Source organism: Lissotriton vulgaris, chromosome 3_1 (genome assembly GCF_964263255.1).
Source record: "Lissotriton vulgaris chromosome 3_1, aLisVul1.2, whole genome shotgun sequence".
In the NCBI taxonomy this organism is placed as follows: domain Eukaryota; kingdom Metazoa; phylum Chordata; class Amphibia; order Caudata; family Salamandridae; genus Lissotriton; species Lissotriton vulgaris.
In genome coordinates, this window is record NC_141689.1 from 1,075,622,906 (window position 1) to 1,075,645,566 (window position 22,661).

The following is a 22,661-nucleotide window of genomic DNA, read 5'->3' on the forward strand; positions in this document are numbered from 1 at the left end:
TTGAAGATGGTCTTCGAAGGGTTGTGGCTGTTGCGGAATTCCGTCGCATAGAAGGCCGCACGGGCTCTGCAAATAGCTCAATGGTAGAGCTTGACAGAAGCCAAATACGCAGTTTCAATCTTTTTTTCTCCTGTTTTCTCTTTATTCTTCCAGATTCATCACATTAGCCCAACCTTAAAACAGGCCCCCTTCCCCTAGTATCAGCCGTATGCCCAACCTGTTTCTAACTCCTCAGCGATAGAAGGGGGGGCGGAGCTAGCCGGCGTCGATGGCGGACGCGTGAGCTCTCGGCTCCTCACCTAGCCCCGAAATAATCCTGATAATCTATCCTAAATTGTGTCCTATATGCCATAGTGAGCTCTCATATGCCCGCTGGCACCCTTAGATTCTATTGGGGATCTTTTTGGGCGTTTGCTGGCGAGCCACTCCGCATTTTCTGAAGAGCGACTCCTTGCGACTCGGCCGCAGAGGACTGGGCCCGAAGCCACGCACTATCCTGGAGAGGTGGCCGGGTGACGTTGCCTGACGTGCAGTCTCAGAGTCGGGAGTGGCCGGGCTGACCTCCGACTGGAATAACATCTGGATATATCCTTTGATGAGGCGACCTCCCGCACATCGTATGTGACTGCCACACGTCTGAACAGCTTACTCTCCCCAGTGGAGGGCCATCGGCAGAGAGGACACTGAGCACCCGAAACACGAGGTGGAACGATCGTCACATTGAAGCGATCGCTGATCTGGTTCCCCACCGAGGGGACCTGCTATCCCTGCGCCCTCCCGCCGCGGTGGAGAGGAGAAACCTGGAGCTGGCGTTGAAGACCTGGCTACACCCTGCGTATGGAGAGTGCGGACCTTGCTGAAGTGGTCGGAAGCAATGCGACTGCCATAACGGGCGCCATCTTGGCTGCATCGAACCCTCGGCCCAGACTTGGTATCTAGCGGCAGTGTGCCGCTGGCTGAAGCACCTCCTGTACTTCCCTCGCGGCCTGCTGATAGTGAAGTTGCCCCCTTGCCCTGGACCCCTCCGCAGCAGGGACGGATAATCGGGAAAAACGACGCTGCCCAGGCGAAGCTCTCCTTTGAACGGCGCCGACCGAAAGGGTCTGAAGCAGCGGCTCCGGAGACATCCCCGAAAGGGGCCACGGCGTCCACCCCAGCATCCACGGAGATCCGAGACATGTTGGCCGCAATGGAAAAGGGCATCCAAGACAGTATTGCGTCTGTGGGCACTAAGATAGACGCTTTGTCCTACCGAATGGACCGCATGGCGGAGCGAGTGGACAAGCATGCGGAGCGCCTGGACATGGCGGAGCGCCGGCTCACCGAGGCCGAAGAAGCCCAGACAGAGTGGGACAAAGATAGGAAGCAGTGTGATAGACTTTTGCAAGTTATTCGTGATAAAACAGAGGACTTGGAGGCGCGCTCACGCAGATCCAACATCCGTATCACAGGCGTGGCGGAAACAACGCAGACGGGGAAGATGGAACTCTTCGTAGAAAAACTGCTGAAATTACTGCTCGGAGAGGAGGCCTTTTCCCCCATGTTCATAGTGGAACGGGCCCACCGCACGTTGGGCCCACAACCGCAACCTGGCGCGCCACCTCGCCCCATTATCGCGAAGCTGCTTAACTACCGCGACAGAGACACTGCCTTGAGATTGGCGAGGGAAAAGGGCAAACTTCAACACGAGGGTATGGACATCTCCCTCTACCCGGACTTTACAGCTAAGGTACAAGAGGAGAGACGACAGTTCGCGCCGTATAAAAAACAACTTCGTACTCTGGGACTCGACTACGCGATGCTGTACCCCGCCAAGCTACGCATCAACACAGGAGGGTGATCGTATTTCTTTACGGACCCTAAAGAACTCCAGAAATCCCGGAAGACTTGGACTCGGGAGCGAAAGGAGGCCAGGCAAAGCCAGGAAGACGACGCTGGCTCGACATCGAATCTGGATGAACAGGACTAGAGGGCCATGCTGGGCGGTTTGGAACTTTTTCATCGTGAAGGGGACACTGCAGCCCGGTACCGCAGAGCTACCTCGCAGGGCGAGAAAAGTTTGAACTACACGGGTGTTAACGGTACCAGATGGTGGGACATATGCCTCATGTACTGCTGGTGAGGAGGTTGTTATCGTGGATGGGGGGAGGACCGGATCACAGCTGAATCGTTGGGGGAGCCGGCGGGGTGGGAGGTGGTTTTCATACTTGCTACTCGATGGGCACTAACGCACAAGTGGGGCAGGAATGAGGCGCTGATCAGGCCATTTTATTGAGACTGTTTGCGGTATTGTACTTTTTTGACGCGCTCTGCCCCGGTGCCTTTGGTTGTGCGACTCTCCAGGGAGTTGGTATCGAACTGACGAATTCTCTGTTACTGGAGGGTTGATGGGGGGGATCTTTGGGACCTGTCTGACCCGGTTGGGGGTGGTCGGCTTTGGGTGGGCGAGGGTACAGGGGGTGGGATCATAGGACTGGACAGTTGGGAGGGGTTGTTGCTCTGGGTTGTTTGGGGGGTTTGTTCGTACTGAGTGTGGACTGTTATGTGGAACTGTACCTGTTTGGAAACGCCGGCTGGCGAAGGTGGGATTCACTGTCTCGCTGTGTCCTGTTTTGTTCATCCCCGCTGCTTCTACGATCACTGAGCTCATGCAATGTCTAGTGCAGCACTGAACGCACCCATTAGTACCCCGTATAGGCTGAAATTGTTGACATGGAATGTTCGGGGTTTGAACGACTTTCGTAAACTCAGGAAGGTCCTCGGCTATCTCCATAGACACCAAGTAGATCTGGCCTTGCTGCAGGAAACGCACTTGCCGATGGCCAGCAGGATGTTACAGACTAGGGGGTTGGTGGGGAACATAGTGGCTGCTGGCTTCACAACACACGCTAGGGGGGTGCTAATCTGGGCCAATCCCGCATCAAAACTGAAATTGATCCCGGTACTTGCCGACACGGAGGGCAGGTATGTACTGGCTAGGTGTGTGGGTGTGGGTCTTGATCTGCTGGTGGTGAACGTTTATGGCCCCAATTATGACCACCCTGAATTCTATGCAACTCTATCTGCCCTTTGCAGGACACACGCTCAGCCTGGGATGCTGTGGGGGGGGGGATTTCAATTTTGTGTTCGACCCATCCAAGGACCGCTCAGCGGGCCCCACTCGGCGCCCAGTAGCTTCGGCCTCACATATGAAGGCCGAGATGACTAAATTAGACTTGGTGGATGTCTGGAGAGACAAACACCCCACGAAGGGTGGTTTCACGCACTATTCGGCCTTTCACAATGTACACACTAGGATAGATTACTGGTTGGCGTCTCCCCCGGTCCTTAGTAATATCAGCGCATGCAAGGTCCTCCCGCGCACACTCTCGGACCACTCCCCCATCCTCCTACACCTTTCAACTGCTAGGAAGGGGATTCCGGCCTTTACTTGGAGATTCCCCCCTTTTGCGCTGCTAGATGATGCCTTCCGGGGAGAGCTAGCAGAAGATATAGAACAGTACTTCGCTACTAATATAGGATCGGTAGAGAACTTCTTTACAATTTGGGAGGCGTTTAAGGTGTACATCAGGGGCGAAGCTATGTCAAAGCACTCCAGTGTGCTGCGTTCCATCAGGCAGGAGCTTACTACTTTGGAGAATAGAATAGCGGAACTCGAGGCTAAGCAATTATCGACTCTTGGCACTACAGACGGCTCGGAGCTCACCCAACTTCTATTAGAGTTTCAAGTCCTGGCGGACAGAGAAATCCTTTACATGGGCAAGTACGCCACAGCCCGAGTGTATGGCGAAGGGGATAGGCCAGGCACATTGTTGGCGCGCATGGTGCGGGGCTCTCGACGCCCACTGGTTGTTGAGGAGCTGCGGACTCCGGAGGGTGACACGGTCTCTGAAGAGGAGCAGATACTAGGAACCTTTAGAAGATATTATGCAGAGTTATATCAAGCTAAGACGCAGGGAGTGGAGGGCGAAATGGAAGATTATCTCGACCACATTGCCATGCCGTTTCTCAAGAACTCGGATAGGGAATTTTTGATGGCCCCCATTTACCAGGATGAAATACTAGAGGCTCTTGCGAGCATGAGATCGGGTAGTGCGCCGGGTTCGGACGGACTTACGGTCGGCTTTTATAAAGCCTTCAAAGACATTCTACTCCCACACTTGATTGTCCTCTTTGACTCTATCTGCGAGGACGGCGAAGTGCCTCCCACCATGCGCGAAGCGTTGCTCATCACAATACCCAAGCCAGGGAAACCGCCAGAACTTTGCGGCTCGTACAGGCCGCTCAGCCTGTTGAACGTACATGCAAAGATCTATGCCAAGGTCCTGGCCAACCGCCTGGCTTTACTGGTCCCAGGGCTTGTCGCCCCGGAGCAGTCCGGGTTTGTCCCATGCAGAAATTTAACTTACAACATACGCACGGTGCTGGGCACAATGCAACATGTCAAGCAGGAGAACAGCGCACTGGCAGTCGTCCTCGACATGGAAAAAGCGTTCGACTCGGTTGAGTGGCCTTTCATGGTTAGGGTGCTGCTTAAATTAGGCCTAGGCGAACCGTTCCTGCAGAGGATTGGGGCGCTATACCATCGGCGCTCTGCCAGACTACGTCTGGGAGATAGAGTGTCGGAGCCGATATACATTGGCAGGGGAACTCGACAGGGCTGCCCCCTGTCGCCGTTGCTCTACGCTCTGGTGGCGGAACCTCTTGCATGTGCGATACGAGAGTACCATAGTCTGGAGGGAGTAAGTTTTCCCACATACAAAATAGGGATCTCCACGTATGCGGACGATACGTTGTTGTATGTCCGGGACCAGGAATCTAACTTGGCCGCGGTTCTCCGGGAGGTGGTCCGCTTTGGCTCGCTCTCGGGATTGAGGGTGAACTGGGATAAGTCCATTGCTTTTCCACTCACCCCGGTGACACTGCCCTTTGCTATGGAGTATCCGCTACAGTGGTCCTCTGACTCAGTCCGCTATTTGGGCGTCCGCCTGCATACAGATCCCGAGGTCCTCATCTGGGACAATTATGGAGTGGCTTACAACAAATTGGTTGATGATGTTGATGCCTGGGTCAAACTACCGCTCTCTCTTCTGGGCAGGATCGCCATAATGAAAATGATAATACTTCCCCGATTCCTGTTCCTTTTCCTCAACTTGCCTGTGGTTCTGTCGAGAGCCTTTTTTAAACAACTTACCCAAGTCATGATCCGGCTGGCCTGGGGTGACAAGCAACCAAGAGTACGATGGACGATCCTGACTCTCCCCTGCGAGATGGGGGGCCTGCGAGCTCCGGATCTAGAGCGTTACTACCGAGTTGCGCAGGTTTCGCACCTGCACTCGTGGATTCACGGGGATGCACGCACCCCGCACCTCATTCTGGAGCGGTTGTTTGCCGACCCGCTTCCTCTGCCTGCCACTGTCTGCCTGCCCACTGATCGGTCGATTGGCCGGATGGACTCCCTTAAAGCGACCAACCACGCATGGAACTCCCTGATGCGTTCCCGCGGCTGCGACCTTTTGTACTCCCCATTGATGCCTGTAGAATGGGCCCTCTGGCTGGATCCGTTGGGCGAGAGAGGTGTGGTTAAGGCCCTGCAGACTCTCGGCATAGTGAGGATGGAGGACTTGTTCACTGATGGCACGTTGAAAACTTGGGACCAACTCGCTACCACGGAGTCGGGCCCTACCTTGCTACAGAAATTTCAATATCACAGACTTCGTTCAGCGTTTCGGGAGGTCCTGGGCCCAACCATGGAGGAGCCCGAGGAGATCCCGGAACTGACCTATATTATTAAAACCACATCATCTGCAAAGCTAATTTCACAGGTCAATAAACTGGGAGTGGTGCATCAGCGCCTACAACCATCTAAGGCTAGGGCGGCCTGGCAGGACGATTTGCAAATCCCCATAGACGACGTTATGTGGCGATACTGCTGCTCCAGCACGCGCAAGATTTCCCTGAACGGCAGGCACAGGCTGGTGCATTTCAAATTCCTGCAGCGGGTGCACTATACCCCCGAACGACTGCACCGCTATGGCCTTCGCCCCACTGCGGAGTGCGAGCGTTGCCGTACGCTGGTGGCGGGGTTCTTCCATTTGGCGTGGCTCTGCCCCGGGGTACAGGCATTCTGGGGGGAGGTATTTGCCGAACTTGACCTGATTCTGGGGGAAACTCTGCCCCGCACCCCGGCGCTTGCGCTCCTTGGCTACTCTAAGCCATTGTCCCCTGGCCTGCGCCGGCTGGTGGACATGGCACTACTGTTGGCTAGGAGGGTGGTTGCAACCTGCTGGATGCGTGGGCCCCTGCCTACCAAATCGAGGTGGCTGCGGGACCTACAGTACTGCTGCACCCAAACAGAACTGTATAGCGACCTATTACCGCCCAGGAGCAGGCCCAAGAATTTCTGGGATCTTTACAAAGAACACCTGCAGAAGGGGGTAGACGCTGAATCTGATACTTCCGAAGCGGCTGAGCTCCAGGACTGTGTGGAGGAATAGAGGATTGAACACATGTATTTCTTCCCCGAGGGGAGCGTATTGGGGTGAGTTTAGGGACGGGCGGGGACTACACCGGGGTTCCGACTCCAGGGCGCGCCCGGGGGCTACATGGGGGGGACATTCCTTAGAGGTGGGATAACACGGGACATGGGGCAGGTACACCTTTAGGTACATACGACTGGATGGGGTTTGCGGTTCCACAGACACACTCAGGGGGAAGGGGTGGGAGTTTAGTTGGGGTAGTTCTATCGTCCTTAATTCGATACTAGACCTTTTGGCCGTGATTGCAGTAGGGGATTGCCAGTTGACACTCTGCTCCAATACGCTGCTTGTGGAACGACATTGCACTTGGTGGTAAAAGATAAACGACACATGACCACGCCGCCGGGCCTCCGGGATGCTGGCAAAAAGGCTGTGTAAGACTCTTCTCGTTCAAGGCTAGCATGTTTGTGGCAAAGTATGACATAGTGCACTATGTAAACGTGAAAACCAGATGTTGTCGATGGCTGTGCTTTGAATAAAGGTCTTATAAAATAAAAACTCCTCAGCGATAGAAGGGTACAGTGGCCAGGGGCTAGGGGAAAAGTGAAGCACTATACGGGTGAACAAGAAGCAACCAAATACACGGGGGGGGGAATCTCCAATGAAAATTCACAAGTTGCCAACACAGTTAGCTGTAAACCCGTGAACAGCAGAATAATGAACAATAAAGAGGCACTCCAGCATCGAACCCCAAGTCCTGTCCAACGGCAGCCACGCGTTGTCACCACAGTTCTTCACCGTGTCTTCAGCACGGCAACCTAAATCTTGCCTTACAGCAGCCCTATAACAGCAACCCTTATTGGCTGCCTGTGAATGTCAAACAGGACCTGGGTCAAAACCACAAGTCTTATAGCCATAGACCTGGCAAAAGAACTGCAGACAGTCCAGTCTCAAGCACAGTCACACACAGAGCTGTAGGTCGTAAGATTCGGGAGACACATGACAAGAAGGCGCAGAGGCACAAGATGACTCATTGGCTTCTACGTCAGCCGTCAACCAGCAAAAGACTAAATGTAAGATGAGCTTTTCCTTGCGTGCATTGTTTTGTTGCTGATCTACAACCCGCTCTGTATAGAGAGTGCACACGTCTTATCGATGTGCTAACTTTTCCTCAGCTGTGCTGTTTTTAGTAGGCACTAGTTTGTTGACCCGATTCTCCCAAGTCTGTGAAATTCTAGTCTGCAAGATTTTTGCATCACTTAGGGACTTATTACAATGGCGGTCGTCGCAACAGGAGTGGGACTGCTTAACAAGTAGTAGGAGGTCCCATCCGCCAGATTAGGATGCGACTGCTGTGTAGGTGATCGGAAACATCCCTTTTTCTTTTGTGGCTTGTGCTGTGGCCTGGAAAAGAGCTGCAGCACAAGCCACAATAGAAAAAGGGATGTTTTTAAACATTCATGCACCTTGTGCCAGGCACCATATGGTGCCTGGCACACGGTGCAAGGATGTTTGGGGGGCACCACATGTGCTCCCTCAGGCCACATAGAGAAGGCCTACAGGGGATTGGGTCCCTGCTAGGTGCCCCAAAGTCCCTTTCTGACAACCTTTCCATGGCGGTAGTACCGCCATGAAAAGGCTGTTGGAAAGTGACATCTTAATCCCTATGGCAGTGACTCCGAAGGCACCGCCTGTATTGTAGGGATTAGGCTCCGACCAATGCCCCGATGGGCTTCTTGGGCCTGTCGAGGCAGCGGTCTTTCCACCCGCCTGCTGCCCTCTGACCATCATTATCACAATTGCTTGGTCGGACTGCTGCCCTAGATGTCTGGCAGTCGGCCAGACATTATTATCGGGCCCTAAGTCTGGTTCTCATGTACCTGTACCCATAAAATCTGTATACGGGTTTGGCAGTTTTGATCAGAATGACATACAGTTTCAAAGTTTAAAGTGGCGGTCACCAGGCAACATAAATTAATGTAGGCCAACTATGGAGTTTGGGGTAGAGGAGCAACAGACAGAACATTGGCACACATGAGACAGATCATAGGCAATGGTCACATAACACAGTAAACAAGCATTGGCATAGCCAATAGGTCTCACTTTTGGAACTTATAAGGATTTCGTTATGCAAGAGTTGCATGCCAATAGGGCTCGCCTTTGGGACCTTACAAATGTTTAGCCATGCAACACTTGATGTTGTTGCACCAAGGATATTGTACTGGATAACTAAACACTTATAAGGTCCCAAAGTGGAGACCTATTGGCTATGCTAATGCTTGTTTTTTTTTTAAAGGACAAGCAGTGCTATCAAGCTCCGGCTGCCACTTAGTCCACCGCATCCCATGTAGATGCTGCAGCCATCTTTGGATGCTTTTAAAGCCAATTCAAAAGCGGTTGCCAGTGTATGTGAGTCCCTATCTCAACTGTGAGACTGTTCTCCTGCTTCTCAATTCTATTGAATACAAATTATATAAAAAGAACATCCCTTTCTGAGCTGCACAGTTCATCCTACCCATGTTTCACGCGCAGATTTGAAATACTGATGGTTTGGGCTTCCCGGAATTCAACTGGTAGAGAGGTGTAGAGAGGTGTAGAGAGGTGTAGAGAGGTGTAGAGAGGGGTAGAGAGGGGTAGAGAGAGGTAGAGAGGGTTAGAGAGAGGTGTAGACGTGTAGAGGTGGAGAGTTAAAGGTAACAAGGTAGAGAGGTAGAGGTAGTGAGGTAGAGAGAGAGGTAGAGGGAGAGAGAGAGAGAGGTAGCAAGGTAGAGGGATAGAGGTTGAGGTAGAGAGAGAGAGGTAGAAAGGTAGAGGGAGAGGGAGAGAGGTAGAGGGAGAGATGTAGAGAGAGGTAGAGAGTGAGGTAGAGAGAGAGAGGCAGAGCGAGCGAGGTAGAGAGAGAGGGGTAGAGAGAGAGACCTAGAGAGAGCGAGGTAGCGAGAGGTAGAGAGAGAGGTAGAGAGAGAGAGGTAGGGAGGTAGAGAAAGAGAGGTAGAGAGAGGTAGAGAGGTAGAGAGAGAGAGAGGTAGAGCGGAAGAGAGGTAGAGAGAGAGAGAGAGGTAGAGAGGTAGAGAGAGGGAGAGGTAGAGAGGTAGAGAGAGAGAGAGAGAGAGAGGTAGAGAGAGGTAGACAGAACATAAAGAATGACATTTGTAGTTCAGCACCCATTCAGGGGTTTGCTCCCGAACTATGCCGCATTCTTACTGTGGATGCCAGTGGAAAGGTTTTGGGTGCAGTGCGCACGCAGAAGAAGGGTGGAAAGAGTATGTAATTGAGTAAGCATCAAGAAGCCTTACGCCCACAGAAAGAAGCGCATTTTGTAAGAGAGAGAGAGACACTAGCTTGTGTGTGGGATACAGAGCGTTTTCAGGCACTTGGGTACTGAGTTTGATGTAGAATGGACCACAAAACAATGGTAAATTTGCTTAAAACAGAAGGGTTTGTGAAGTTGTCTACAAGAATTTGCAGGATTTCTATGCAATTACAAGAATATAATGATCAAATATATGTCAGGTGTACAGAAAAAAGTTGTTGATTGTTTAGGCAATATGTCGTTACCCATTAGAGAACTGCCAAAAAGTGAGTGGGATGATTGCTTTATAAAAGAAATGGGGTGAAGCATGTCTATCCTTCTGTATATCACCCAGCAAGGAAAGGGGCAGTGAGCGATTTATTCGGGTAATGAAAGGCACCAGCCAAACAGCTTGTGAAAATAAGAAAGTAAGAAGGGATGGAAGGTAGTGTTGAAGAAAATGTTGTGGACATACAGATGGACACCTTGTATCACTGGGTACAGTCCTTTTGTGCTGAAGCGGAGTAGGGAGCTTTTCACCAAAGACAACATGGGGCAGAAGGATAGTGCAATATGAGTGAGTGCTCACCAGAAGTGCTTAGGAGGAACGCTGTTAAAGCTGGTTGAGCTCATAAAAAGTTCCTGTTTCCGTGCTGTCCTGCCACAACGTAGAGTTGAGAGTAAAGGAAGTTGTACACTTGGAAGTGCATGCATTTATTCCCCACAGTTACATGGGATGGCAAGGAAGGCCATCTGACCTATGGTGCCAAGAAGTCAGGAGTAACAGTAAAGGGAACTGAGCTGACAAACTAGATGTTGGGGTCACCCTGGAAGCCCTGGGTGTGCAAAGGGAGGTAGGGTAAATTGCCATAGCCTAAGACTGATCTTGAAATGAACTGTGTAGTTCATGCCTCTGCAAACTGATCTTAAAATGAACTGTGTACTTCCTTCCTCTGCACTATCGGCTTTCAGCTCAACTAGTATTGGACAGGCATACCAACTCCATGTGTGCATTATGGGCGGGCTGTAATACCACAGAGGCCTGGGGCGCGCACGCCTGTGTACACGGCTGCAGATTGGGAAAGCAAGGTCTCATTCCAATGATAAAACAGGTTCAACGTGAGCGCCAAGGTCTGTAACCCATAATAAAACTGAAGCTATACAAAGCTCTCAATAACACGGAAACTAAATACCCAAAGTCAAAGGATTTAATAGTAAGTAGAGAATCCTAAAAACAGCTCGAAATAGATCAAAGCCGAAAACATGCTTGTTAATGAGATACATTCGAAGAATAAAACAGTTTAAATGCCGTGAATGGTGAAATATTTGCACATGCTGCCACCTACTGGCCAAAAATAAAGTATATTGAAATGATACGCTCATCTCAAATTATACTGTTACTATGTATGAACTAAATCTGTTTATAAGAAGCAAATATCAATTGAAAAGGAGCTCGGGCTGCCTGTAAGACAATGTGCTGTAAGTCTCACCCTTACATTTACAAAAGTGGGAGATCCTAGCCAGCTCCCTCGTATGCCCCCTCCCAGAATGTCCAGTCTGTCACAAGCAATTAACAAGTAAAACAGCAAAAGTGAAAGCAGCTGCAAGTGGTGTGCGATGTGCGCACACCATGACGAGAGAGGAAAGCCAGATGGCGCCTCTGCTCATCATTGTGTGCTTAACCGCACGTTCGAGGCCACCCAAAATCTGTAGTCAGACTTTTTACAGCGCTTTTACTAAATGTCTCTCAGTGTAGCGCATGAGCCAGCTCAGGCGAGACCTAAAAAAGGGCCCAATTTATAGTATCCTAGTTATTACCGTAAAATATCTTCCAGTGTCAACCTAATGACCAGACACAGTATCAGGGCTGACTGAAAATGAAGTAATCATAATTTTAAATGAGCATATAGTGGACAAGTCTCCATCAACAGTATGGCTACAAAATCCAGAAGTTTAAATTGTAGTCAAACATGGGGAACCCCCTAGGCAGGTGGACTTCCTTAGACTACATTCTCATCAATACACAAAATTTTTCAGAATGTTAAATGTAAGATTTTCATAGCACATTATAGATTAGAAAAGCTGTTTGCAGAGCCTATTTATGGTAATTCAAATGGGTTTATTTTCATCTCTTTTCTTCGTCTCATGTAAATTCAACAGGCACATCATTTTTCATGCCTGAAAATGGAATTTGATAACACATCTTTTTGAAAAAGCAGACCTCCTTTTCTGCCTGACAATTTCAAAGGATGCTTTCCGTTTTGATATTTGCTAATTGAAATGGATTTGCAAATATTACTTTCACATTCTCCCAGAAGGAAAAAATAAGCAAAGACATCTTAATCTCCTATGAGATTAAATGTGGCCTGTTTGCAAAAGGTGTATGTGTCCAGGAATGTATCGTGAACTACACTGACAGGTTTGAAAAAACTCCAAGCACTGTAGCCATGGCATAAAAATTACAGGGCTTGCATTTAAAAGTCGCACCTCGAGACACTGAGCAAAAATTCAACCCAACCCTTTCAAAATGGTATTGTGTGCGAGGGGTTACGCTTTTTTCCAAAATATGTACTGGGGAAATAACATTTAAAGCACATTTTCCAATTATATTGGCCAAAACAACATGTCTTTATCGCTAGTAAGGCCGTATTGCTCAATTTGCCAAAACATGGCACTTTTACCCAAGAGCAGCTTCATTTTCAGTTTTTGGATTGTCGTTTTTTAACCAAATGAAACAGTCCCAGCACTCCCATCCGCTTCACCATGGTACAGATGGAAGTCTACCAAAAATGTTGATGGATAAATCACCTAAACTAGCATGAGCGGCCAACCTCATAGAAATATAAGCATAGGGTCTGCAACATGCTGGGGCACACTCCACAATGCTAGGGATACTTGACATGGGGGTACAAATGTATTGCCAGAGTTTTCTCCATCAAATGGCTCTCTTCAAGGAGGCAGAGAAACAGACATGAGCCAAAAAATGTAAACGTTTTTAACTACCAATGATTTGTGTCTCTTTTATTCACCCATCACCTCTTACTGACTTGTGCCCCCCCCCCCCCTCACAGGTTCCCTGCCCCATCCTCGTTTGTCCTGATGAAGACCCAAGCCTAAGGTCACATTGTCACCTAGAACTAGAGGGGTCGAAACGTCGACAACCATTCTTTCTGCCTACAAACCAACCATATTGTTGAATTGACCCAAATGGTTATCTTTGATGGCTTGTGATGTAATGTCTTGAAACATTCATGTACTAAGTGTGGTTGAATTTATAAGCCAACACATTTTGCAATCATTGTAAGAATCGGGTCTTATCGACCAGTGCCATTTCACCATCTATTCCCACAAACCCACACACCCTCCCTGCACGTTTACCTCTCCCTCCCTGGGGCACTGTTGATGCTTGGTCATTTGTAAATTAATGAACCTTTTTGTGATTTCATTAAATTGTGAACCATATATTGTTTATTGATTCATTGTGAGTGTATAACACTGAATCTCTAGTGCTTTTACTTTTTCCTTTCTAAGGGCCAGATGTGGGTATCCAAATACCGGTCGGAAATGGCCGAAAATACCGATTTTCGGACGTTTCCGACCAGTATTTGGATATTGAGATGTAGGGGCATGTTAAATTACAGAATCGGTAAGTTTACCAAATTTGTAATTTTTCCAATTCAGTAAAATACCGAATTGGTAAAATAACCGATTCTGTAATTCAACATGTAGGTAGCACTGTAATCAGTGCTACAAGGGTTTAAGAATTCGTTATTTACCACCAACTAGAAGTTGGTGGTAAATAATGGAAACTCTTCAAAAAGCATTTTTTTTGCTTTAAAAAACGTGCCATGTTGCAGACATACATGCCCTAAGGGCATGTATGTCAGCAACATGTGCACCCATGCACAATTGAGGGGTGCAACAGGGTGTCAAAGTGACACCCTGTCCCCCTTGCAAATTCGGTAATTTTACCGAATCGATATTTACCAATTCGGTAATTGGCATTGATTCCTATGGGCCTCAATGGCAATTACCGAATCGGTAAATACCGATTCGGTATTTACTGAATCATTCCGATTCGATAATTTCAAAAGTGAAATTACCTACATCCCATTTACCTACTCTTAAATACCGAATCGGTATGATTCAGTATTTAAGAGTAGGTAAATCGAGATTACCTACATCTGGCCCTAAGTCTCCACTGTGTTTCTTTATCTTCCTAAACGGTTCCAGGCTGGGACCCCCTATATCTGTACCAACATGGAATTCACAAAACGGAGGTAACATGTGATAGTTTGCCGAAACCGTGCAAATGCTCGTGATACAACCACCTAGACGGAGATAAAAACACAAACCCCAACGCGAAAAAACCTGTGATGGGCTAAAGCAAGATAAGAAAACCGTGACAACCAGCGCGAGGGCAGCACTACTCATGTGCAATGCGGGAAAATGCACAAGAACAGCATGAGGAAAATGCCACAGAACATAATTAATCAAAAGCGGAGTACCACGAATGCACCCTGGCCAACTGCAGAGGACAAGATGTACACCACAACATCCAAGCACTGTGGAAGAACAGAACCGACAGGCAAACCGCATGAAAGAGACCAGTGGCTGACAAATCAGAGCTGCAGGAGCGACACACCCACAGTGCAGCATAAGCACATAAGCAGAGGTGCACCTCGACATTTTCAACATCCCGGTACAAACAGCAACCCTTCCACAATTGAACCCAGGACACAACTGGTTCCGCAAATGTGCACAACCTGACAAATTACATCTGAAACCACACATGCAGTGCAGTTGTACATCTACTGTCGCATGATTGCCATGGATGGTCACAATATGACGTGCTCATGAGAAGTAAGTGTCTATGATGGTATTCCTACGGGCGATTCCTGCCGCACCTGCAGTGGGATGGGGGCCACCTGTCCCATCACCACCACCATCGTACGGTACCTCTGAAACTGGGATCCATGGGGCCCTGGTACGAACACAGATGTTGTGCAACACACAACATGCAATGATCATCTTGCACACGATGTCCGGGCTGTACAGGAGCCTCCCACCTCTGCCATCCAGGCACCTGAAACGTGACTTCAACACGCCAAATGTGCGTTCAACGATGCCCCTGGTGCGTATGTGGGCCGCCTTGTACTGCCTCTGGGTGGGTGTGGCCGCTTCTCGGAGAGGTGTCATCATCCAAGGGCAGAGTGCATATCCTTGATCACCTGTGACAGTGGAGGGAGAAAATAGTTAACACTTGGTTTGGCAGGATGTGATGGCAGGCCCACAAATCCAGTGACGTCTGTGCTGGGTGTGAGTGTAAGCCAGCCGTCAGGGAGTAGCCGGTGCTGGCAACTACACCAACAGTCATCAGGCACTCACAAATGCAATGTCAGAACTACAAGGAGTGATGACTGGAGTCGTACAGGGCTAGTGGCCCTGGATGCACAGCGGCCGACATGGGCCCACTGCCACAGTATGCTGACCTGCGGGAGACTGGGGTAGGGTCATGACTCATTTAAGTTGACAACATCTCCATAAAGAATTGTGAGGCTCTTCTTACAAGATGCAATCCTACACCGTATTCCACCTTTAACTTCCTGCTCCTTTACAGACCTCCACCTAGCAAGGCAACATTCCCAGACGGACTTCTAGACACAGTTTCAAACCTGATAACAATACACTCCAACCTATGCGTTCTGGGTGACCTCAACATTTGGTTTGATAAAACCAATATGACCCATCCAAAAACAATAATCAGCGGCCTAGACGCATTGAACCTGCATCAGATTGTCCACAAATCGACACACACCGCTGGACCTATCCTAGATGTCATTTTTGCTAATACTGAACTAGTTACCTTTCAAACTATAACTCTAGTCACATGGTCAGACAACCACCTGCTTGCTTTCCAACATAAAACAACACTAAGCGACTCACCTAAAACTACCTTACATCCATCCACCTATCGGCCGTGGAACAAACTCAATTTGGAACACTTGGAAACACAACTAACATCCAGTATGAATCTGGAAACCATAAATTCTGCTCAGAATCTATATGAGTGGCTACAGGAAGCTTTTGACATCCTGATACCACTCAAAACCACACAACAGGAAAAAAAGGGCCTTGGCGAAACATAGAAATAAAAGACATAAAACAACAAATTAGAAAGCTGCAACGTACCTGGCTCAAAACAAACGCCAAACAAGACAAACTTAACCTACAGAAAATTAACAGATTATACAAGTTGGCTATCAAAAAAGCTAAGAAAAGGTACTATTCAGACAGAATTCAAAACGCTAAATGTGCAAATAAAGAATTCTATAAAATACTCGTCATCCTGTGACTCAAGATTTCACAGACAAACTGCCAAATTACACGTACAAAGCAGACACGTTGGACTCGTACTTAAAACAGAAACAAAGCACCAGCACTAACCCTTGTACAAAACAACTATCCAAGAATGCTCTAATCAAGCCTCTCCGTTCCTTCCAACACATCTCACACAATGAATTTATGGACCTGGTCAAAGCAAGCAGGCCTGCCGGCAGCCCTTCTCACCCCTGTCCGCCACAAACTTTCAAGACAATTGTTTTAAAACCTCTGCTGCCATTCCAGTAAGAAGAATCATCAACGATTCCTTAACTACTGGAATATTTCCAGAAGAACTCAAAAAGTGATTACTGTCTTTGCATGTGGTTGTTACAGTTTAAAATTGCAGTTTTGACCTGCCTGTGATTGCATATTTTATCACCTGTTTTGTGTTTGAAACTTGTGGTTTTCCCTGCCCATGATTGCTTGCATTTACTGTGTTGAATTGTGGGATTTGCAGTGCAACCTCTGTAGTTTGTCCCTCTCATTCCTTGGTGACAAATCTGTTTTCCCTTCAAATTTCTCCTTTGATCTGTGCTAAGACCTGTGTGTTAAAACAGTGCAACCCCAGCCACCATTTTGTGTTCACAAGCCAGTGAGGCCAGCCCCCCTGCCCCCCCTTGCAACAGGGATATTCTACATCAGAGGGTGCTTCTGTGAGCTGTTTAAACTGTACTTAACTGGGGCCTGTGCACTTCATTTTTTGGCCAGCAGGGGGAGCAAAGTTTTATTCAAACAGTATTGTTGCATTTAAGTTAGTGAAGACTTTACCTGCAGAAGTCCAAAGTGTGGATTGAGCCTGTCTGTCTCCTAGGAGATTCTAAACAGAAGAAGCAGATTCTAAACAGGAGAAGCAGCTTCCAACTCCCTGGCCAGCAAACCTTGTCTGAGGTTGCAGAGACCGTATATGGTCTGCTAGTGGTTGGCACATGTGTACACTGATTGGTGGTTGTATCTGGTGTTTCTATTGCGTTAGGGTCATTGGTTGGGTATTTGAGGGTTCTGATTGGTTTCTGGGTCTGTGATTCAATCATTGTAGGGTTGGGACTAGGGCTAGGGTTAGGATTTCTATTGGAAGTAGGGACTAGGGCTTCCTATGTTATTGGTTTTTGGGAGTAGGTTGGGACTAGGGCTAGGGTTAGACCTTTAATTGGAAGAAGCTATTTAGGGATTCTTGTGTGATTGGTTGTTGGACTACTTGTGGGACTAAGAGTAGGGTTAGGCTTTCTATTGGAAGTAGGGACCAGGGCTACCTGTGCCATTGGCTGCTTGGACTTGGATTGGGACTACTGGTAGGGCCTTTAATTGGACATAGAGATCAGGGTTTTTAAACTGATTGGGTGCTTGGACTGGGGCTAAGATTGGCTGTAAGGTCCTGATCTCCTATTGGTTCTAGATGTTAGGGCTAGTGTTGTGATTGGCTAGTGTTAGGGCTAGGGTTTCAATTTGCTGAAGGGGTCACCTGATTACTAGGGCTATAGAAAAGGCCAGGCTTGGGGCGTCTCAGCTAAGGTCGGAAAGGACAAGGGAAGTTGCCTGTTAAGGGCGGAGAGGACAAGGGTAGTTGCCTGGTTGAGCCTGTTAAGGGCAGAGAGGACAAGGGTAGTAGCCTGAGCCTGTTTGAGCCTGTTTGAGCCTGTTTGAGCCGGTTCTGGATTCCAGCCGGTTTGAGCTGGTTCGAGATTCCAGCCGGTTTGAGCCGATTTGAGATTCAAGCCGGTTTGAGCTGGTTTGAGCCGGTTTGAGCCAGTTTGAACCGGATTGAGCCAGGTTGAACCCGTTTGAGCCAGTTTGAGCTTGTTTGAACCCGTTTGAGCCGGTTTGAGCCAGTTTGAGCCGGTTTGAGCCAGGTTGAACCCGTTTGAGCCAGTTTGAGCTTGTTTGAACCAGGTTGAACCCGTTTGAGCCAGTTTGAGCTTGTTTGAACCCGTTTGAGCCGATTTGAACCGGTTTGAGCCGGATTGAGCCAGTTTGAACCGGTTTGAGCCGGTTTGAGCCAGTTTGAGCCGGTTTGAGCCAGTTTGAACCAGTTAGAGTCAGTTTGAGATTCCAGCCAGTTGGAGCAGGTTTGAGCAAGTTTGAGCAGGTTTGAACCAGTTTGAGCCTGTTTTAACCGGTTTGAGCCGGTTTGAACCGGTTTGAGCCGGTTTGAGATTCCAGCCTGTTTGAGCTGGTTTGAGCTGGTTTGAACCAGTTTGAGCCGATTTGAACCAGTTTGAGCCGGTTTGAGCTGGTTTGAACCTCTTTGAGCCGGTTTGAGCCGGTTTGAACCGGTTTGAGCCGGTTTGAGATTCCAGCCGGTTTGAGCTGGTTTAAGCCAGTTTGAACCAATTTGAACCAGTTTGAGCCGGTTTCAACCAATTTGAGCCGGTTTTAACCGGTTTGAACCCGTTTGAGCCAGTTTGAACTGGTTTGAGCCCGTTTGAACCAGTTTGAACCCGTTTGAGCCAGTTTGAACTGGTTTGAGACAGTTCGAACCAGATTGAACCAGTTTGAGCCAGATTGAACCGGTTTGAGACGTTTGAGATTCCAGCCAGTTTGACCTGGTTTGAGCCAGTTTGAATCAGTTTGAGCCCGTTTGAACCAGTTTGAACCGGTTTGAGCCAGTTTGAGCCACTTTGAGCCAGTTTGAACCAGTTTAAACTGGTTTGAGCCAGTTTGAACCAGTTTGAACCGGTTTGAGCCGGTTCGGGACTAGGGCCAGAAATGCTGCCCTTTTTCACATTTCGAAATACCCTTACAAGATGCAATCCTACACCGTCTTCCACCTGTAACTTCCTGCTCCTTTACAGACCTCCACCTAGCAAGCCAACATTCCGAGACGCACTGCTAGACACAGTTTCAAACCTGATAACAATACACTCCAACCTATGCGTTCTGCGTGACCTCAACATTTGGTTTGATAAAAGCAATATGACCCATCCAAAAACAAAAATCACCGGCCTAGACGCATTGAACCTGCATCAGATTGTCCAGAAATCGACACATACCGCTGGACATATCCTAGATGTCATTTTTGCTAATACTGAACTAGTTACCTTTCAAACTATAACTCCAGTCACATGGTCAGACCACCACCTGCTTGATTTCCAACATAAAACAACAGTAAGCGACTCACCTAAAACTACCTCACATCCATCCAACTATCGGCCGTGGAACAAACTCAATTTGGAACACTTGGAAACACAACTAACATCCAGTATGAATCTGGAAACCATAAATTCTGTTCAGAATCTATATGAGTGGCTACAGGAAGCTTTTGACATCCTGATACCACTCAAAACCACACAACAGAAAAAAAGCACCTTTGCGAAACATAGAAATAAAAGACATAAAAACACAAATTAGAAAGCTGCAACGTACCTGGCTCAAAACAAACGCCAAACGAGACAAACTTCACCTACAGAAAATTAACAGATTATACAAGTCAGCTATCAAAAATGCTAAGAAAAGGTACTATTCAGACAGAATTCAAAACGCTAAATGTGCAAATAAAGACTTCTATAAAATACTCAATGAATTTCGAAAACAAAATTGCTTACAAGGAATTCATCCTGTTACTCAAGATTTCACAGAAAAACTGGCAAATCATTACAGGGACAAAGCAGACACGTTGGACTCGTACTTAAAACAGAAACAAAGCACCAGCACTAACCCTTGTACAAAACAACTATCCAAGAATGCTCTAATCAAGCTTCTCCGTTCCTTCCAACACATCTCACACAATTAATTTATGGACCTGGTCAAAGCAAGCAGGCCTGCCGGCAGCCCTTCTCACCCCTGTCCGCCACAAACTTTCAAGACAATTTTTTTAACAACCTCTGCTGCCATTCCAGTAAGAAGAATCATCAACAATTCCTTAACTACTGGAATATTTCCAAAAGAACTCAAAAAGTGAATATTGTCTTTGCATGTGGTTGTTACAGTTTAACCCCTTGCCTGCGGTCGGAATTCCGTTCCTGTGCGGCACATTCCAATCGCGGGCGTGGTCGTGACGGCTCCCGGCCGTCATCAGCACACGAGCACTGTGTGCCATGATGGACGGGAGCCATCACCATCATGCAAGGGGTTAAAATTGCTGTTTAGACCTGCCTGTGATTGCATATTTTATCACCTGTTTTGTGTTTGAAACTTGTGGTTTTCCCTGCCCATGATTGCCTGCATTTACTGTGTTGAATTGTGGGATTTGCAGTCCAACTCTGTAGTTTGTCCCTCTCATTCCTTGGTGACAAATCTGTTTTCCCTACAAATTTCTCCTTTGCTCTGTGCTAAGACCTGTGTGTTAAAACAGTGCACCCCCAGCCAACATTTTGTGTTCACAAGCCAGTGAGGCCAGCCCCCCTGCCCCCCGCAACAGGGATATTCTACATCAGAGGGTGCTTCTGTGAGCTGTTTAAACTGTACTTAACTGGGGCCTGTGCAGGGGGAGTAAAGTTTTATTCAAACAGTATTGTTACATTTCGAGTTAGTGTAGACTTTACCTGCAGAAGTCCAAAGTGGGGATTGAGCCTGTCTGTCTCTAAGGAGATTCTAAACAGGAGAAGCAGCTTCCAACTCCCTGGCCAGCAAACCTTGTCTGAAGTTGCTGAGACCTTATATGGTCTGCTAGTGGTTGGCACATGTGTACACTGATTGGTGGTTGTATCTGGTGTTTCTATTGCATTAGGGTCATTGGTCGGGTATTTGAGGGTTCTGATTGGTTACTGGGTCTGTGATTCAATCATTGTAGGGATAGGACTAGGGTTAGGATTCCTATTGGAAGTAGGGACTAGGGCTTCCTATGTTGTTGGTTGTTGGGAGTAGGGTGGTACTAGGGCTAGGGTTAGACCTTTGATTGGAAGTAGCTATTTCAGGATTCTGGTGTGATTGATTGTTGTAAATTGTAAATTGATACTTGTATAGCACACTACTCACCCGTAAGGGGCTCAAGGCGCTTGTACGAATACTGCTGTGGAACCCATCCTGGCTTTCCCTGTGAGGCGTCCACTCCTGGGCACCCCCAAGGTGGAGGCCAGGCATCCTTAGCGTTGTGGGGGCTGTTGTGGAGATTAAGCAAGCTATTGCCCAGAGTTGCAGAGTGGGACTCCATGATTGGAATAGGCACCGAGGCGAGAATTATCAGGTCAGTGGAATTTTTGAGCCCAAGACCCGCCGAGGCGGGGAATTGAACCCTGGTCCCGGGCTAGACCTCTGCATCAGGGTCTGCCGCTCTAACCATTGAGCCACACTAGTTGTTGGACTAGTTGTGGGACTAAGAGTAGGGTTAGGCTTTCTATTGGAAGCAGGGAGTAGGGCTACCTGTGCCATTGGCTGATTGGACTTAAATTGGGACTACTGGGAGGGCCTTTAATTGGACATAGAGATCAGGGTTTTTTAACTGATTGGGTGCTTGGACTAGGGCTAAGATTGGCTGTAAGGTCCAGGTATCCTATTGGTTCTATCGGTTTGAGCCGGTTTGAGATTCCAGTCGATTTGTGGACAATCTGATGCAGGTTCAATGTGTCTAGGCCGGTGAATATTGTTTTTGGATGGGTCATATTGGTTTTATCAAACCAAATGTTGAGGTCACCCATAAACGCATAGGTTGGAGTGTATTGTTATCAGGTTTGAAACTGTGTCTAGAAGTGCATCTGGGAATGTTGCCTTGCTAGGTGGAGGTCTGTAAAGGAGCAGGAAGTTACAGGTGGAAAACAGTGTAGGATTGCATCTTGTAAGGGTATTTCTAAATGAGAAAAAGGGCAGGATTTCTGGCCCTAGTCCCGAACCGGTTCAAACCGGCTCAAACCGGCTCAAACCGGTTCAAACTGGTTCAAACTGGCTCAAACAAGTTTAAACTGGTTCAAACCGGCTCAAAGTTGCTCAAACTGGCTCAGACTGGTTCAAACTGTTTCAAACGGGCTCAAACTGGTTAAAACTGGCTCAAAACAGCTCAAACTGTCTGGAATCTCAAACGGCTCATACCGGTTCAATCCGGCTCAAACCGGTTCAATCTGGTGCAAACTGGCTCAAACTGGCTCAATCCCGTTCAAACCGGCTTAAACTGGCTCAAACTGGCTCAAACCGGTTCAAACTGGTTCAAAATGGCTCAAACCAGCTCAAACAGGCTAGAATCTCAAACCGGTTGAAACTAGTTCAAAACGGCTCAAACAGGCTGGAATCTCAAACCGGGTCAAACCGGTTCAAACTGGCTCAAACCGGCTCAAACTGGCTCAAACCGGTTCAAACTGTGGCTCAAACCAGTAAAACTGGCTCAAACTGGCTGAAACCGGTTCAAACTGGTTCAAAATGGCTCAAACCCGCTCAAACAGGCTGGAATCTCAAACAGGCTCATACCGGTTCAAACTGGCTCAAACCAGTTCAAAATGGCTCAAACCGGTTTAAACTGGCTCAAAATGGTTCAAACCGTCTTCCACCTGTAACTTCCTGCTCCTTTACAGACCTCCACCTAGCAAGGCAACATTCCCAGACGCACTTCTAGACACAGTTTCAAACCTGATAATAATACACTC

The 22,661-nt window shown here is 48.1% G+C and overlaps 1 protein-coding gene across 3 annotated transcripts in view; it reads left to right on the top strand.

The window, feature by feature from the left end:
• Window positions 1-22,661, top strand: part of CD274 (CD274 molecule) — a 293,265-nt gene that overhangs the window by 198,238 nt on the left and 72,366 nt on the right. The gene's annotated exons all lie outside the window — the stretch shown is intronic.